Raw genomic sequence first — 19,757 nt, 5'->3', positions numbered from 1 at the left:
CTTGTTTCCTGCTGAAATTTCATAGTGTTAGTAGCCATAGTTTTAACAATATCTTCAAGAGATGTACCTGAACCAGAATTTTGGGTTGGTTGCTGCTGTCTAGGAACATAGGGCTGCTGATACGACTGAAAATTATTTGAAGGCTGATTCGTATTTGCATTCCCATAACGAAAATTAGGATGATCTCTCCAACCGGAATTGTAGGTATTCGAATATGGATTATAATTATGATTTCGCTGCTGCTGTCCTAAAAATCCGCCCACTGCATTAGCATGTTCAGAGCAGTCCTCCTGAAGTGTTGGGCACATATCAGTTGGATGTCCTCCTGCTGAACAGATTTCGCAAACTTTCGCTACCTCTGTTTTTCTTACAGCCATTTGACGTACAAGAGTAGTTAGATCATCAAGTCGGCTTTCAAGAGAAGATATATTTACCTCATTGACGCGCCGAGACGAATGGTCTAATCTATTTCCAAATTGTTGTGAATTCGACGCCATATTTGCAATTAAATTCCGGGCTGCTTCAGGTGTTTTGTCAGCCAATGCTCCACCACTTGCTGCATCAATCATATTTCTCTCATTCGATAGAAGTCCTTCGTAGAAATATTGAATAAGCAGCTGGTCACTAATTTGGTGATGTGGACAGCTTGCACAAAGTTTTTTAAAGCGCTCCCAATATTCGTATAAAGATTCTCCAGTATGCTGCCGAATGCTACAGATTTCTTTCCTTATGCTGGCTGCTCTTGATGCTGGAAAAAATTTCTGCAGAAATAATCTTTTCATCTCATGCCAAGTAGTGATACTTCCAGCGGGTAGATAATACAACCAATCTTGCGCATCATCTTTCAAAGAAAATGGAAAAGCCCTCATCTTGATTTGTTCTTCGGTTACTCCATTCGGTTTCATTCCGGTGCACACCACATGAAATTCTTTTAAATGTTTATGAGGATCTTCACCTGCAGAACCACGAAAAATAGGTAAAAGATGAATTAGTCCAGATTTTAATTCGAAGGTAGTATTAACATCTAAATTCGGAAAAGTAATGCAGTGTAGTTGTTGATTTAAATTTGGAGCAGTAAGCTCTCTTAAAGTCTGATTTTCAGCCATGTTTTCCTCTGTTTCGTGAACTGATTTGTGTGCTTGCAGTCTCCTTTTCGCTTCTTTTCTCAGCCCTTTTGCAGTCTTTTCAATTTCTGGATCAAACTGTAAACTAGCTTGTTTCAAAGATCGCGTAACGAACATACAAAGTAAAAACTCCCCGGCAACGGCGCCAAAATTTGGTACGTGCTGTCGTTGACACCCAAATTAAATCCTAAATTCCTGTAACAAAAATGTAGTAAAGGAAAGTAGGGATCGATCCCTCGAAGAGCCTTGATTAGTACGTCGTTACGAATAATCGAAACAAAGAAATAAAAGGGGGGTTTTGAACTGAATGCAAATTATAATGGAAAACAATAAATAAAAATTCAGAAAAGTAATCTAAAAGGAATAAATTGATTTAACAAACCTTTGTCTTCGGTCACATCCACCAATGGAACTACGATTGATCATCGAAACCAAAAATATCAAATTAATTAATTGAATATTCGTTGTGGTATTGAATTAACCTGTCATTCCTTACGATTAGTTAACCAAAAACATGTATTCCAATTAACCCTTATTGATTAATAATTCGGATACGATCTCGAATTTAATTAAACAATAGCATTACGAATTAGAAAGACCAACGAAGCAAGACAACACAAGCGTACGACGTTGCATTTAATCCAGTTGATTATTTTCCTAGGATTTAAAGTTTCTGACGCAGCAAACGATAAACCTAGTTGCCACTTCGATTAGGTGGATTGAACAATTACGGATTCAGCACCTAAACTAGCAATAGATTATATTAATTGATAAACTAATTGCGCATCTTAGAAATCAACCAACACAATCATGAAATATAATTCAGAAAGATAACCAATACTCAAATAATTAAAAGATGCTTTAAAGAACAAAAATAAATCTCACAATCATTGTAGTTCCATGGTTTCAGATCCCTTCAACCAAGATAAATTATTCAGCCACTGTAAACCATATTTTGCTTTCTAATTCTCCAAGTACAATGGTTGATAATTCTCAAATAAAAATAAGAGTATATATATTATCTTCCTACTAAAAATCTGGAAACTGAAATCAATCCTAATCTCCTAATCTCCTAATCCAATCAAGCAAAGTGATACATATCTTCCCAAAAAGAAAGGAAAAGATATGTATCTTTAATATAAATCCTTCTTCCAAAAATATCATTCCTTATTTAGCTCAATTAATCCTCTTTTCCAGCTGGTGATTATCCTTTTCCTAGGAAGCAAATCTTAATATTTTCTGGACTCTTGCAGCTGATCTGGGCGTTCAGATCTATTTTCCGGATTCTGCTCTCATCTTTCACGTGCCCACGCCTAGTCTGCATTACGAAATTTCCAGTTTAATATATCTGCTCCAGTTTTTCCTCTTTTTGGCCCTATTTATTCCAAAATTGCTCAAAGCTTCCTAAAAGCAAAAAGATAAGTAATCCTATTAGATTGCATCAAATTTCCACATAACACAAGGGAATTATAAATTAAAATAGTAACAATTAATGGCCTTATCAAATTCCCCCACACTTATCTTTTGCTCGTCCTCGAGTAAAACAAAAACAAAACAAAACAAACACAAAAAGGTTCCATCAATCTCTTTTCTCACGATACCAAAAAGCGTGCATACCTTAAAATTCAAACCATCCAAGATTCAAGCATCAACACACATCATTATCAAACTTTACAAGGAAATATGCACAAAGACAAATCAAGATAATCACATTCTAAAGCATGTATAAAGTTTTGGTGAATCTCCTCACGGTTATCACTCATATCACTCATGTGTTTAATGGTTCGGTGTTTCGCTCAAATTCTTCTAATGCAAACATTCAACCATAAGCTTGCTTATACACCAAATCTCCACCACTTAGATTATATACTTGCATAAATCAAAAGGACTTTATTTTAGGTTGTAATGGGGTTTTGGGTAAAGGTGAGGATTAATGGATACAAAAGGTTAAAACCATGAATATTGACAAAACATTTAAACACCTAAGGGGAACAAAAATGTAAAGCTAAAGCCACCACATTCACCATATTTCTTTGCTAATTGCTATTATCTTTCTCTTCTCTCTTTTTCAACTTCCTTTTTTTTTCTTTTTCTTTTCTGTCTTTTTTTTTTTTTTCTTTTTTTTTTTCTTGAATAACTAAGAGAATTGGGTAGCAAAGATAACAACATAAGGCAATTTCAATAGCACTCTCCATGCCAACTTCTTTTCATCATCTCTTCTTATACAATTAAGTTCCCTTTTCCCCCACATTTAAATTTCTCAAGACAACAAATTCACCAAGCAACAAATTTTTGTTTAAATGCCTTGCTTATTTTCATGGTTGGGTGAGGATTTTTACTTGAAGGCTTGGGTTTGTAATATGGTTTTAGCACAAAGAATCAAGGGTTTTGTAAGGCTCAAGGGGCTAACTAAGGAAATTAAAATAGGTTGGCTTTTTAAGCTAAACGGTTCGAACAAGAATGCCTTTATCATTTCCATGCATGCATATTTCAATGTGATCTCGAAATGGTTCAAAGCAAGTTCTAGAGATATATTCACGTGGAAGAATATCACTCATCAAAGAAAACATAGATTGATATGAATGTTTCAATCTCTTTCGGCTCAAAACTCACGAGTTAAATAAATTCACCTCAACTTCAAACAAACTCGAGCACTCAATTATCAAAATTTGTCTAAATGCATACCCCTAATTAATCTAACAAATCAGTGTACAATGCTCTCCTATTGAATCGGCTAAATTCCAAGGCATGCATACAAATTAATTCATTCAAAGTGAGATTAATGGACTGTTTAGCTGACTAAAAACAGGGAGGGATACACTAGCTGCCATGAAAATCAAACTTTATCCAGCAAGGAGCAGCAACATAGACAAAACAAAGTAAAAAAAATTGAGGCATAACAGAATAAGCATATCGCACAAGAGGGCAGAAAAAAAAAACTGACAGAATACAAGAACAGAGCAGAAAAAAAAAATAGAATTGAAAGACAGAGAACTGAAAGACAGAGCAGTAAACAACAGAAAATAAAACACAAATACACCCTCCCCCACACTTAAACCAAACATTGTCCTCAATGTTGAAGCAAAATAGAATAATAATAAAACTGAAATTTAAAAGAAAAAGGAAGAAGAAACTTCTCTGGTTTTGTGGAGAAGGAAGAACAATTTGAATTATGGAGATGGTGGAGATGGCGGCGTGAATCCTTGCGAATTGAAAAAGGCGAGCAGATTACGCTCCATCCGGTCTAATTTTCGTTCACATCTCTGCAGTTGGGTCCCTATACTGTCGAATGAATGAGCATAGGAAGATGATGGAAGATCTCCTTGTGGTTGGGTACTGTTGGGAGCTGCTTCTGCTTGCGTTTTGGGCTGCCTATATGGCCTGGAATGAGGCGGTGCTGCTGGTCCAGGTGGCAGGAAGCTGAAACTACCATCTGCTTGTTGTCTTACAATCCCCATCCTGTCTAAACAAGTTATATCCAATGGTTCTACCTCACAAGCAGTATGCATGTTATGATTAGAAATATCTAATAAACCCAAGTTAACGGCTAATTGAGTAATATATGAACCAAGGATTAAGGGTTTATTCTTTTTCTGGACCACTGACTGGAATTGGGTGAGTAACCAAAAGCCTAAATTAACCTAAATGTTATGCTCCAGACACCATAAAAAATAAAACTCAACTTTGGAAATGGTACCTGCACTATCCCTCCTTCCAGAAAAATTAAAAGCTAAGAATCGTTGTAAATATTTGAACACGGGGCTTTTTAAATATGAACTCTTAGAAGCACTAGGATTATAAGGAGCAACATCAACTGACCATTCATGCCATAATTCAGTAGGATTAAAATCAGGATTGTAATCACAGTGGGATCGTACGTAGCGCTCACTCTTTTCATCCTCTTTTTTCAAAAACCCCAAAGCAATGTTAAAATCAGAAATTGAACATGAACATTCTTTCCCCATTATCCTAAACTCAACTATCCCCTTGGTAAACAAATGAAATTCCTCAGCAACATTAAACTGAAATGTTGTATAAAATTCACGGGTGAGCTCAATAAACGTAGGGCAGTCCACATATACATAATTTTGCCAATTCAATCTATTCACTAGCTCATCAATTTCATTACGAATTCCTAATTGCTCAAGAGTGTGAGTGTGAATATACTTACATGGGTAGATTTTGCGCTCACACATAGACCCATACCGTTGTTGGTCTTGTGCATCAATGAATGTATTGAAGCTGCCTAATTTGAGTTGTAGGCTGCTGGAGATTTCCAATTGCTTCCCTTTTTGAGTGCGCGAACGTGGACCCGAGCGGACGGAAGCCGTGGTGGTCGGTGGTGGCTGAGGTGACGGTGAAGGGAATGATGGTGGAGGCGTTTCATTCGTCGGAGACGGTGTGGACTGTGGCGGGCTATTGCTCGGTGAATCGTTGGAATCGGACAACAGCTCTGGTGTGGATGGTCTCCGATGGCCAGATTTTGCTGCTCGATGACGCTGAGAACGAGTTCGGACCATGGTGTTCGGAATGGAGGAAAGGGGGCTGCTAGGGTTACGTTTTAGGTGGAGAGGAATTTTGGAGGCATGTGTTTATTGATTATGTCTCTGGAAGCAATTAACCCAGCCCTTTTAATCACACAAATTCATATGGCCCCCTTGGTTTCAAGCAAATATCAAAGCCAAAAGTTGGACTTTTGACAGAAATACATAACCCAGCTCCAGATTACCAAACTGCAGATTCCTCCCCTCGTGAACATTTACAGAAGGCTAATTGAGACTGGCAGGAGGAAGAAGACGATTGAACAGTAACCTGAAAATAAAATAAAATAAACCCAATAAAAAAAATCATAAAATAATTGCTAATTAACTATCTAAACATACTAAAACCGAAATTTAAAACGAAAGATTGAACACATAAACCGAAATTAACGCAATTGTTGAGAAAATTAAAATTGAAACATTAATCAAAATTAAGCTTGGGTTGCCTCCCAAGTAGCGCCTTTGTTTACAGTCGTCGGCTCGACGTAATGCCTTCATCTATTCATCCATGTACATGGGATCTTTCAGCTCCACTTCGCCAACGTTTTCAGTCGGTACTCCTTCGTAAAACATTTTGAGTCTGTGGCCATTAACTTTAAATACTTTCGATGTCGTTAAGCTCTGAATCTCCACTGCACCATGAGGAAAAGCGTTAGTAACAACGAACGACCCAATCCAACGAGAACGTAATTTGCCTGGAAATAATCGAAGTCTTGAATGATAAAGGAGAACTTTTTGGCCAAGTGAAAATTCCTTTCTGGAAATCATTTTGTCATGGAAAGCTTTTGTTTTCTCCTTGTAAATTCTAGCATTCTCGTACGCGTCATTGCGAATTTCTTCTAATTCTTGCAGCTGTAATTTCCTATGTTCGCCACTCTCATCCAACAGCATATTGCAATGCTTGACAGCCCAATATGCTCTGTGTTCTAATTCAACTGGAAGATGACAGGCCTTACCGAATATTAACCTATACGGCGACATCCCAATTGGCGTTTTGTATGCTGTTCTGTATGCCCACAACGCATCTTCCAATCGCAAACTCCAATCCTTTCTGGTCGGACCAACTGTTTTCTCTATAATTGATTTAATTTCTCGATTCGAAACCTCAGCTTGTCCGCTAGTTTGTGGATGGTACGCCATAGCAATCTTGTGTGTTACACCATATTTTTTTAGCAGCGCCTCTATTGTTCGGTTGCAAAAATGTTTCCCTTGATCGCTAATTAGAGCCTTCGGAATGCCGAACCTGCTGAATATGTTAGATTTAAGGAAACCTGAAACAACTTTAGAGTCATCAGTTCGGGTAGCTTTCGCTTCTACCCATTTCGAGACATAATCAACTGCCAATAAAATATAGACGTAACCAAACGAAGATGGAAAAGGCCCCATGAAATCAATACCCCAAACATCAAAAATTTCGCAAACTAAAATAGGAGTTTGAGGCATTTCATTTTTCTGCGAAATATTACCTGTTTTCTGACAGCGTTCACAAGATTTACAAAATAAGTACGTGTCTCGAAATAAAGTTGGCCAGAAAAATCCACAATCCAGAATTTTTCTTGCTGTCCGTTTTGCTCCAAAATGGCCTCCACAAGCATACGAATGGCAGAAGGTAATAATAGAAGAAATTTCAGTTTCAGGTACGCACCTTCTAATAATTTGATCAGCGCAACATTTCCATAGATATGGATCGTCCCATACATGATACTTTGCATCATTTTTCAGTTTATCTCTTTGAGCCTTAGATAAATCAGTTGGCAGTGTGTTAGTAACTAAATAATTCACCATGTGTGCGTACCAGGGCAGCCTGCAGCTTGCTGAAAATAATTGCTCATCAGGAAATTGCTCCTGCAGATCCTGCTTTGTTTTAACATGAACCAGACGGCTTAAATGGTCAGCAACACGATTTTCTTGTCCAGCTTTGTCCTTGATCTCCAGGTCAAATTCACTCAGCAGCAGAACCCATCTTATAAGCCTTGGCTTTGCCTCTTTCTTTGTAATCAAGTACCTAAGAGCTGCATGATCAGAGTAAATAACCACTTTAGTACCCAATAAATAAGAATGGAATTTTTCTAATGCAAAAACAACAGCCAAGAGTTCTTTTTCAGTGGTCGAATAATTTTTTTGTGCATCATTTAAGATCATTGATGCATAATATATGGCATGTGGCACCCTTCCAACTCGCTGCCCCAACACGGCTCCTACGGCGTAATCACTTGCATCACACATTATTTCAAACGGGAGACTCCAATCTGGTGGCTGGATTATTGGTGCAGAAGTCAGCAGCTGTTTCAATTTGTCAAATGCCTTTTTACAGCTTTCATCAAACTCAAAAGCACTTCTTTCTGCAACAGCTTACATAATGGCAATGCAATACGTGAAAATTCTTTAATAAAACGTCGGTAAAAACCTGCATGGCCAAGAAAAGAACGAACTTCCCGCACACTAGCGGGGTAAGGTAAAGATTGAATAATATCAACTTTAGCCTTATCTACCTCAATACCCCTAGCTGAAACTACATGCCCCAAAACTATACCTTGCTCAACCATAAAATGACATTTTTCAAAATTTAAAACAAGGTTAGTTTCAATGCATCTTTGTAACACAAGTGTGAGATTCTGCAAACAGTTATCAAATGAGTCTCTGTGAACAGTAAAATCGTCCATAAAAATTTCGATAATGTGTTCAACATAATCTGAAAATATACTTACCATACACCTTTGAAAAGTAGCCGGCGCATTATAAGCTCCAAATGGCATTCGTCGATATGCAAAAGTTCCAAATGGACATGTGAAGGTTGTCTTCTCTTGATCTTCGGGAGCAATTGCAATATGAAAATATCCTGAAAAACCATCTAGAAAACTATAGTAAGCTCGGCCAGCCAACCTTTCCAACATTTGATCAATAAACGGCAACGAAAAGTGATCTTTACGGGTTACCGAATTTAATTTCCTATAATCTATACAGACCCGCCACCCATTCTGAACTCGAGTAGGCACCAATTCATCATTCTGATTTTTTACCACTATGATGCCGATCTTTTTCGGAATGACTTGAACAGGGCTGACCCATTCGCTGTTTGAAATAGGATAAATTACTCCAGCTTGAAGCAACTTCAAAATTTCCTTCTTTACCACTTCCATCATTGGCGGATTCAGCCTCCTTTGTGGCTGTCGAATTGGTTTAGCTCCTTCTTCAAGATGAATTCGATGCATGCACGTAGAGGGACTGATTCCTTTTATGTCGGCAATGGTCCATCCTATGGCTGTTTTATGCTTCTTCAAAATCTGTACCAATTTTTCCTCTTGCTGCTTAATTAACTTGCTGGAAATAATCACTGGTAATGTCTCCCCATCTCCAAGGTACACATATTTTAGGTGATTTGGAAGAGGTTTCAGCTCCAGCTCTGGTGCCTGCAAAACAGAAGGTATCAATTTTTCGTTAGATACTGGCAACTCAATATAAGATAAATTATCCGTATTTTTCAGCTCTCTGCACTCATTCATCGCTGCCACTGTATTCTGCACACCTGAAATTAATTTAGGTTCATCTCCTTCTTTCAAAATATTGTCCTGGTTAGCTGCTTCCAACTCATCTTCAGCATCAAAAATTTCTTGCGCTAAAGAATCAATTAAATCAACTGAATACACAGGAAAATCCACATCAGGATATTTCATAACATCATAAATATTAAATTGGACAGCTTCTCCATCAAATTCCATGGTCAGTGTGCCTTTATGAACATCAATTTTCGTTTTAGCAGTTTTCAGAAAAGGTCTTCCCAACAAAATAGGTGCAGATTGGTCATTATTTTCCATATCAAGAACATAAAAATCAGCTGGAAAAATTAATTTATCATTAACCTGAACAAGAACATCTTCAATTAATCCCTTCGATATGTATTCGATCTATCGGCCAACTGAATAACTACACCAGTTTGTTCTAAAGGACCCAGATTAAGAGCAGAATAAATGGAATATGGCATTACATTAATGGATGCTCCTAAATCTAACATGGCCTTTTCAATTTTTGTTTCTCCTATGGTGCAAGGGATGCAAAACATACCTGGATCTTTGCATTTTTCAGGAAGACTCTTTCGAATTATGGCTGAAACATTTTCTCCTACCTTTATTTTTTCATACCTTTTGAGTTTTTGCTTTCTTTTCAATGTACACAGCTCTTTCAAAAATTTAGCATAGCGAGGCACTTGTTTTATTGCATCGAACAGTGGGATATTGACTTCACACTTCCGAAAGGTCTCATATAAATCCGCATTGCTTTCGCACTTCAGTTTTAAAGCTTCAGGAAAAGGAGGAACAGGTTTGTATTCGCTGAAAGGAGGATATTTACCTGTCGCTACCTTTTCGGAACGATTCTTTTCTACTACCGTTTCCTCTCTGTTTTCCACTTTTTGTGTTGGTACAGGTGGTACAGGTGGTTCTTTAATTGGCATCTCCAACTCTTTTCCACTTCTCAGCACTATGGCGCTAGCATTCTCCTTTGGGTTCACCACAGTTTGTGACGGTAGTTTACTTGAATTTTGTGCTTCCAGCCTACTGATTGCAGTAACCATCTGACTCATTTGATTCTCCAAATTTTGAATACTGGTTCTTGTTTCCTGCTGAAATTTCACAGTGTTAGTAGCCATAGTTTTAACAATATCTTCAAGAGATGTACCTGAACCAGAATTTTGGGTTGGTTGCTGCTGTCTAGGAACATAGGGCTGCTGATACGACTGAAAATTATTTGAAGGCTGATTCGTATTTGCATTCCCATAACGAAAATTAGGATGATCTCTCCAATCGGAATTGTAGGTATTCGAATATGGATTATAATTATGATTTCGCTGCTGCTGTCCTAAAAATCCGCCCACTGCATTAGCATGTTCAGAGCAGTCCTCCTGAAGTGTTGGGCACATATCAGTTGGATGTCCTCCTGCTGAACAGATTTCGCAAACTTTCGCTACCTCTGTTTTTCTTACAGCCATTTGACGTACAAGAGTAGTTAGATCATCAAGTCGGCTTTCAAGAGAAGATATATTTACCTCATTGACGCGCCGAGACGAATGGTCTAATCTATTTCCAAATTGTTGTGAATTCGACGCCATATTTGCAATTAAATTCCGGGCTGCTTCAAGTGTTTTGTCAGCCAATGCTCCACCACTTGCTGCATCAATCATATTTCTCTCATTCGATAGAAGTCCTTCGTAGAAATATTGAATAAGCAGCTGGTCACTAATTTGGTGATGTGGACAGCTTGCACAAAGTTTTTTAAAGCGCTCCCAATATTCGTATAAAGATTCTCCAGTATGCTGCCGAATGCCACAGATTTCTTTCCTTATGCTGGCTGCTCTTGATGCTGGAAAAAATTTCTGCAGAAATAATCTTTTCATCTCATGCCAAGTAGTGATACTTCCAGCGGGTAGATAATACAACCAATCTTGCGCATCATCTTTCAAAGAAAATGGAAAAGCCCTCATCTTGATTTGTTCTTCGGTTACTCCATTCGGTTTCATTCCGGTGCACACCACATGAAATTCTTTTAAATGTTTATGAGGATCTTCACCTGCAGAACCACGAAAAATAGGTAAAAGATGAATTAGTCCAGATTTTAATTCGAAGGTAGTATTAACATCTAAATTCGGAAAAGTAATGCAGTGTAGTTGTTGATTTAAATTTGGAGCAGTAAGCTCTCTTAAAGTCTGATTTTCAGCCATGTTTTCCTCTGTTTCGTGAACTGATTTGTGTGCTTGCAGTCTCCTTTTCGCTTCTTTTCTCAGCCCTTTTGCAGTCTTTTCAATTTCTGGATCAAACTGTAAACTAGCTTGTTTCAAAGATCGCGTAACGAACATACAAAGTAAAAACTCCCCGGCAACGGCGCCAAAATTTGGTACGTGCTGTCGTTGACACCCAAATTAAATCCTAAATTCCTGTAACAAAAATGTAGTAAAGGAAAGTAGGGATCGATCCCTCGAAGAGCCTTGATTAGTACGTCGTTACGAATAATCGAAACAAAGAAATAAAAGGGGGGTTTTGAACTGAATGCAAATTATAATGGAAAACAATAAATAAAAATTCAGAAAAGTAATCTAAAAGGAATAAATTGATTTAACAAACCTTTGTCTTCGGTCACATCCACCAATGGAACTACGATTGATCATCGAAACCAAAAATATCAAATTAATTAATTGAATATTCGTTGTGGTATTGAATTAACCTGTCATTCCTTACGATTAGTTAACCAAAAACATGTATTCCAATTAACCCTTATTGATTAATAATTCGGATACGATCTCGAATTTAATTAAACAATAGCATTACGAATTAGAAAGACCAACGAAGCAAGACAACACAAGCGTACGACGTTGCATTTAATCCAGTTGATTATTTTCCTAGGATTTAAAGTTTCTGACGCAGCAAACGATAAACCTAGTTGCCACTTCGATTAGGTGGATTGAACAATTACGGATTCAGCACCTAAACTAGCAATAGATTATATTAATTGATAAACTAATTGCGCATCTTAGAAATCAACCAACACAATCATGAAATATAATTCAGAAAGATAACCAATACTCAAATAATTAAAAGATGCTTTAAAGAACAAAAATAAATCTCACAATCATTGTAGTTCCATGGTTTCAGATCCCTTCAACCAAGATAAATTATTCAGCCACTGTAAACCATATTTTGCTCTCTAATTCTCCAAGTACAATGGTTGATAATTCTCAAATAAAAATAAGAGTATATATATTATCTTCCTACTAAAAATCTGGAAACTGAAATCAATCCTAATCTCCTAATCTCCTAATCCAATCAAGCAAAGTGATACATATCTTCCCAAAAAGAAAGGAAAAGATATGTATCTTTAATATAAATCCTTCTTCCAAAAATATCATTCCTTATTTAGCTCAATTAATCCTCTTTTCCAGCTGGTGATTATCCTTTTCCTAGGAAGCAAATCTTAATATTTTCTGGACTCTTGCAGCTAATCTGGGCGTTCAGATATGTTTTCCGGATTCTGCTCTCATCTTTCACGTGCCCACGCCTAGTCTGCATTACGAAATTTCCAGTTTAATATATCTGCTCCAGTTTTTCCTCTTTTTGGCCCTATTTATTCCAAAATTGCTCAAAGCTTCCTAAAAGCAAAAAGATAAGTAATCCTATTAGATTGCATCAAATTTCCACATAACACAAGGGAATTATAAATTAAAATAGTAACAATTAATGGCCTTATCAACTATGATGAAACCTTTTTGCTAGTTGCTATGCTTAAGACTATTAGGATTATGTGAGCTATAGTTGTATACTATGACTATGAAAATTTTTAAATGGATGTCAAAACTGCCTTCTTAAATGGAAACCTTATACAGGACGTCTATATGATGCAACCTGATGATTTTGTTCTTCCTGGATATACAAACAAAATATGTAAATTGGAAAAGTCCATTTATGGACTTAAGCAAACTTTAAGATGTTGAAATATTCATTTTGATGAAGTTGTTCGTGAGTTTGGATTCATCAAGAATGAAGATAAATTGTGTATGTACAAGATGGTTAGTGGGAGTGTGATTGCATTTCTAGTTTTGTATGTCAATAGCATCTTAATTATTAGAAATAACTTACAAACTTGTAATCATTAAAGACTTGGTTATCCAAGTGTTTCTCTATAAAAGACTTAAAAGAAACAACCTACATTCTTGGAATTAAAATTTATCGAGATAGAGAGCATAAACTTTGGGACTAAGTCAAAACACGTATATAGACAATGTATTGACTAGATTCAATATGGAATAGTTTAAAAAAGTTTTTTGCCCATATCCCATGGTGTATATGATGGATTTTGGTAACAAAATTAAATAATTTAGATCATGTTCATATCATATGCAATAATGGTAATATGAAATTTACATGTTGTTTAAAAAAATAAAATATAGAAGTATGACAAATACCTTGCACCTTGTAATTTAATTTGCAGTTAGGATGCTTGAATCACTAAAATAAGTGATCTCTTGGCTTGCATCCTTCAAGGCAAAGCAATGGTGTTCTTGGCTAAAGAAAGAAGAAAAGGGAAAAACTCTTTTTTTTTCTTCCATTCTTCTCTCTCATTTTTATGCATAAACTTGATATTTATCAAGTGAAAACATGTGTTATTTTTCTATTAGTTTGTAACTAAGAGTAAATAATAATTTTTACACATGTTGAATAATTTGTGCCCAAAATTATTCATTTAACTTTCTAAACATTTTAAAATTTGTAAAATGACTACATTACCCCTTTTCAAATCTTATTCAAAAAACACTATTTTTACCCTCGAAAAGTGCTAGCTAACCTTGGATAAATATTTTCATCTTCATAACACAATTTTCTTTCTTGAATAATGGGTGTGACCTTCAAAGTTCATAATGACAAAGCCGTCGGCCTTATATCAGACAATACGTTTTGTTATATTACTATATAACTTAAAACTATCGTTAAATAATATACATCACAATGAAGTACAAGCTTCATATAATGCCAAATGAACATTTCTTACTCATACCATGTATTCCAATCTCTCTATCGTTACATTCGACTAAACTTGGATTCATGGAATGTCAAAATCTAATATTTAATCACTTTGAATATCAAGCAATATATCAGAACATGTCATATCGAAACTCTTTTCATGTGGACTTTTATATGCACTAGCCAGTGCCTTAAATTTTCTTGTTTCTCGATATTTACACAAGAACTTGAGAGCAGTCGAGTCAACGGATCCCTATATGATCATTACCTATCTTCTTGCTTAAGCAATGTATGATCAAATCGACTTTTGAACGAGACATTATTAGCCCTGTGGTATACACCATATGAACAATGCGTCCCAAAATGAAGTACGACCATGATATCTCAAGTCAAAGGATCTATATACTAGTATGATTTACAATGTATCATTAACTATATATCAATGCCATGTGATCATCATTTAATAGTCACGTTCAATAAATAATATAATATAATAATCTTTAATCAATTCTCAAACCATCAAACGGTTCTATTGTTTCCCCATGTGTACATCCACCATACCTAATATCATCTAATGATATATTATGGTGATATAACACACGTCTACTATGCAATACTATTGCCCAAACAGATTACTTATATAAGGAACAATTTGATGACGTTTATTAAAACTTATCAGGACCTCTCACATGTCATATGTATGTAGCTAATATGGATGTAATATATAATTATAACATATATATAAAAGTGACATAGTAAACATGCGAAGTATGACATAACTATTCTTTTATTTACAAATATATATGTAAGATATATAGCCCTGAAACTGACAAAACAATTGGTTTCTAGGGCATACTCTAATAGTATATATTTCAAAAGAGATGTGTCCATGTGTATAATCTAAGAAAGATAAGATGAGTAGAATCCCATATGCTTCGACTATAGGATTAATCATGTACGCCATGTTATGTACGAGGATTGATGTCTCATACCCCTTGAACATTTGTAGTATATATCAATTTGATCCAGGTAAAAAACCCTAGATAGTTATCAAGAACATCTTAAAGTATTTGAGAATGACTAAGGATGTATTCTTGGTTTATGGAAGGAAATTTGAACTCACTATAATAGACTACATGGATGCCAGTTTTCAAGCTAATCAACATGACTACAAATCCCAATAAAAGTTTGTTTTTTGTTTGAAAGGTGGTGTAGTTAGTTGGAAAAGCTCCAAGCAAAGTACAGTGATTGATTCTATAATAGAGTCTAAGTACATTGACCTTTTAGGAGCAACAAAAAAGGTTATATGGATCAAGACGTTTATAACTAAACTTGGAGTAATTTTGAGTATAGCTGAGCTAATTAAACTATATTGTTTAAGCTTTATTGTGCAACAATAGAGCAATTGCTCAAGCAATGGAGTCGAGGTCTCATCAGAGATCCAAACACATACTTAAACAATATCACCTGATCTGAGAGATTGTCCAATGAGGTGTTGTACAATAGCAAGGATTGATATATATGACAATTTGGCCAACTCACTAACAAGGCCTTTATCACAACAAAAACATTATATACATGTAGTCGATCTCGGTATTAGGTGTATAATTGATTGGCTATAGTGTAAATAAGAGATTGTTAGGGTTGGTGCCTTAGAGCCAATCAAATTTGGCATTTGTGAACGTAATTTTATATTAATAATTAATAAAAGATTTATTATTATTCAATTTATATGTCGTCTATTTATATGATTGTGCGAATAACATGCCCTTAGAATAGTAAAACTGTGATGAGAGGATTAGATGACTAATTATGGAAACTTTATGTATACTTTTAGTAGTTATTCTAGAAACGTCTGTAATTTCAACATAACAATGAACAAGGGCACATGTAATTATGATAAGATTATCATAGTGTTGAACGATCCCACTAAAAGTGGTGATAGTTCTCACATGTCGAAACTGTTGTAGACAGCTTGGTGTAACATATAGGTGCACATTATAGATATGTTTATCAAATTGACCCGACCAGAAGATGTTTATATAGATGGTTGCTCTAGTATTTATAGAATAAATCTTTTAAACACTACGAGTGCATGTGACCCTTGACTTGAGGTCGTTAGACTGTCTCATGTAAGGATTGGTACAGTTTGACTTTACCTAATGTGTCGCTATAATAGGGGTAACTATAAATATAGTAATTAGTCATATTGTAAGATACATGGAGGCTATAGTTGATTGATAAAAGATTCGTCACTTTTGATTGTAGAGGAAGATATCTCACATGAGAATACTGAATAACATTCATAACTACTTGAATTTATGGCCATAGTATGATGAGGTTATAACCTAATTCATGTTAATCATTAATGTGTATCAATTCATATCGAAGAACCACTGAGATAGATATATTTCTATGTCTTAGCCTTGACAGATATTGGTTGACAAAATAATTGAATTACACGTAACTGTGATATTGTAAAAGCTTAAGATATGTCCACTAGCACTCTGTCTTCCGGGTGGCTATGATGTTTTGCTAGAGGCCAATATTGGTTTGTGTCTAAATTTAATCTAAATTTAGGCACATTGGTTCGATAAAGGACTTATAGGTCACATGCGTATAGGGGTTGAACCTAGATAAAAAGAATTATTTGATGATAATTATGATGTTTAAGGAAAAAAAGAATCTTGTTGATTGTGCTTTGACCAAGGAAAACCTTGGTGTGCATGGTGCCAATTGACACCATGCAAATTATAAAAGGCATGGCACGATTGGACAAATTTTTTGTCCAACCGTGCAAGGCCAAAATGCATGTCTGGTATCACACTTGTTTGCCCATGTATGCCTTGACAGCATGTCAGGCGAAACACTTGTGTGCCCTTCGTGGTTGTTATGAAACATGCCAGTTGTGCATGTGTGTTGAGGGTATTGGGTCTGGATGAAATCCTTGTTGTACTTGAACATCTACACATATTTAAAGCACATTAAAATTAAAGAACAATAATAATACATATACAACAGAAGCCCTAGCCGTAGGTTTTCTAATTTTCTCTCCTTCTTGTGAACACAAATAATCTAGTAAAGAAGCCCTAACAGCCTTCTCCCTGAATTGCCTCTTACGTGTTCGTGCTTCGCATAGATACTAAGGCACTCCCTCTCGAGGGTTGGATAATATTCAGTCTCAAGCCACGTGAAGATTTGGAGGAGTCACCAACACAAGTATAAAATCTAAAAAACCCTATGTATATTTGGTATGTTCATGATTATATGTCTAAAATGGATATCTTTGTTAGAGCTTTTGGGATTTTTTATTTTTAAATTTTTAATTCCATTGCATTGCTCGTTACCGGCCCCCTAAAAACCCTATAGTTGTAACAAAATAGAAATGATGTTATTTCATCTATGCTTATTGGTAAGGTTGGATTTGAACCGAGTCAACTCGAGCTATTCGTCAGATTTTCTAATTAAAATTTTTAATACAAAGCGACGTCATTTTGATCAATATATAATAAAACGACGTCATTTTGATAATGAAAAATGAACCAAACCTAATTCGAGCTGGCTTTAGCCGAGCTCGGTCGAGCTCAAGCTAACTATATATGAATCGAGCCGAGCTCGAGCTCGGCTCAGTTCGAATCTAGCCCTACTTATTGGTTTGGTAATGCCACTGGCATCATAAGATTTTACCCACATGAGTAAAAAATATGTGAGTATTATGTCATTGTTAGTGAGAGATTTTGTCCTAAAGATTTGTGATAAAATGGGATTTTTAAATTGTTAGTATAGCTCTTTAGAATGGTACCTTCTTTTGCAGTTCTTTATTTTCTTACTAGAGGATTTGCTCTAGATTCCCTTTATGAATGAGATTTCCCTTAAGTCAACTCAATGAAATCAGAGACTTCTTTATTTATAGGAACCTTTAAACTCATTTCTAATTGGTTTTCTAGATTATGAAACTCTTTGACACATAAACCAGAAAGGTCTTCTCCCATAAGTTGTCTGCATAAATCAAAGCAAAGCGTTGTGTACGCCATCAAATACTTCTGATGATTAGTTGTGTAGCAAATGTTGTTGGAACTTTAATAAATGAAAACATAGTTGCTTGGTAATGTAAGCAGAGAGCTCTGTCTACATTTCATCACATAATTAAGAATGAAAAATCCTAAATTCACTATACAAACAGGGACGAAAAAGATTTTTATTCTCAAATATGATCTTTTGAGACAAAATAAAGTTGTTTAGGATGAAATATAATTCGTTTATGGACAAAAAAATTCGTTTTTAAATATATATCTTTTTATGATGAAACACTATTTTAATCACAATGATTAGGTATAAAGGATGGTTTCCTCTTTTGTAGGTATTATCCTTTATAACACACTTTTTTAATGATTTACTCTTTCATCTCAATTAATATTTTAAAATAAATTTTTAAATTTTTAAGACGAAATTATTTTATGCCTTTAATAAAATTTGTTATAGCGAAGAAAATGGAAGGTTACCGAGACTTTGGTTTAGTGGCCGAAGGAGGGATAATGTCAGTCATGGACACAGGATAAATTCTAGTCATATTTGCAGGCTACGACAACCAATGAAACGAGTAAGATCTTCCAATGAAGGTTTCCGTAGAAGGTTGACCAATATATATTATTTTAACAACCTGAATTCTGAAGAAATAACAAATATCGTCCATGTATAAAGACGAACAATAATCAAGAGGATCAAGATAGCTTGCTTTATGGGTTTAAAACTTTAAATTACATATTTTTTTATGGGTTTAACTTTAATCGTGAGAGAGCAACAAAGAAGAATGCAGGTTTGATTATTCTGATGCTTGATAATGCCAACGTAAATTTCGAAGTGAGGTTGAGTGATGATTGTGCGCAGTGTGATGAATTGCGGACTATCACATTGGAGGATTTAGAGGCTGGTTTGAGGGCTTCAATCCGATGCATGGATGTTTGGGATCAGTAAGTACAGCTAAGTTGATTGAATGTTTACACTAATTATCTTAAAAAATAATGACACTAGACATACTTATTTTAAATATATAAATATATATATATTTAATATATATTATTATATAATTAAATAATATTAAATTAAAAATTAATATTAAATTATATGATAATATACATAAATATATATTTATTTATATATTTAATATAAATACACATAACATTATTTTTTTAAAAATATACTGATTTTTCATTTAGAATTAGGTATAATTTGGTTGGATTGTCGTAGCACCACACAAACCTAGAATAAAAAGAAAGTAACCCCTATAAAATATTTTTCTAATTGGAATCAAAAATAAAAAATATAATAAAATTATGTTCATAATTTTAAATTAAATTTCAGACACAGTTTTCGATTTTGATAAAATAATTTTTGATGGTTCTAATTAAACAAATATTATTTTATTTGTTTAAACTAAATTTCTTAAGTCAAAGCTAGGTGGACAGATCCTTAATTATTTTATTTCTATTAGTTTATTCCTTCTTTAATCTTTTAAAGAAAAATAATAAAAAAAACATGACAACATAATCTAAGCAAATAATTCCAAATTAAAATAATAAAAGAAAAAT

General features: G+C 35.0%; 2 non-coding genes across 2 annotated transcripts; both read left to right on the top strand.

Moving 5' to 3' along the window:
• Positions 1-627: 627 nt before the first annotated feature.
• LOC123203786 lies at positions 628-734 on the top strand. The gene has a single exon (XR_006499367.1). It is a non-coding gene; the product is annotated as a small nucleolar RNA R71 (small nucleolar RNA).
• A 10,165-nt stretch (positions 735-10,899) lies between these two features.
• On the top strand, positions 10,900-11,006 carry LOC123203785. The gene has a single exon (XR_006499366.1). It is a non-coding gene; the product is annotated as a small nucleolar RNA R71 (small nucleolar RNA).
• The last annotated feature ends 8,751 nt before the right edge of the window (positions 11,007-19,757 follow it).

This window comes from Mangifera indica, chromosome 19 (assembly GCF_011075055.1).
Source record: "Mangifera indica cultivar Alphonso chromosome 19, CATAS_Mindica_2.1, whole genome shotgun sequence".
Taxonomy (NCBI): Eukaryota; Viridiplantae; Streptophyta; class Magnoliopsida; order Sapindales; family Anacardiaceae; genus Mangifera; species Mangifera indica.
Note: the sequence above shows the minus strand (reverse complement) of the source record. Positions and strands in the feature narration are given on the sequence as shown.